At 34.9% G+C, this 614-nt stretch overlaps 1 protein-coding gene across 5 annotated transcripts in view; it reads right to left on the bottom strand.

The window, feature by feature from the left end:
* Positions 1 to 614, bottom strand: part of glra4a (glycine receptor, alpha 4a) — a 58,190-nt gene that overhangs the window by 8,293 nt on the left and 49,283 nt on the right. The gene's annotated exons all lie outside the window — the stretch shown is intronic.

Below are 614 nucleotides of genomic sequence, written 5' to 3'. Positions count from 1 at the left end.
CTAAACATTGCATTCAAACTAATACAAAAAATATGAATGTTTTTCCAGTATGAGAAAAGATTTTTTTTTGCCTATTCTAGCCTCTATTGTCAATATAAAAAAATGTATTATGCATATTCTTAAGTGTGTCATAATCCTTCAGAATGTATTCTGACATGTTTATTTAGTGCTCATTTTTTAGAATGTATTATTATCTATATTAAAAGCAGCTGTGATGCTTAATTTTTGTGAAAACTGCATTTTTTGGGGGGGATTCTTTGAATGCAAAGGTCAAAGAAACAGGATTTTACACACACACACACACACACACACACACACACACACACACACACACACACACACACACACACACACACACACACACACACACACACACACACACACACACACACACACACACACACACACACACACACACACACACACACATTTTGATCAATTTAATGCATTCTTGCTCAATGAAAGTATTAGTGTCTTTGAAAAAAACTGACCCCAAAGTTTAGAACAGTGGTGTACAGTAAATTTCAGATAAAGACTTTCTTTATGCGTTCCATGGTCACTCTTGGTCATAAAGCATCATTGATTTGTGTGCCCTGTATAATCCACAAAAGCAC

The sequence above is a fragment of the Siphateles boraxobius genome, unplaced genomic scaffold (assembly GCF_051911475.1).
Source record: "Siphateles boraxobius isolate OS27281-9 unplaced genomic scaffold, OSU_SipBor_1 3, whole genome shotgun sequence".
NCBI classification, from domain to species: domain Eukaryota; kingdom Metazoa; phylum Chordata; class Actinopteri; order Cypriniformes; family Leuciscidae; genus Siphateles; species Siphateles boraxobius.
This window is presented reverse-complemented; position numbering and strand designations above follow the sequence as displayed.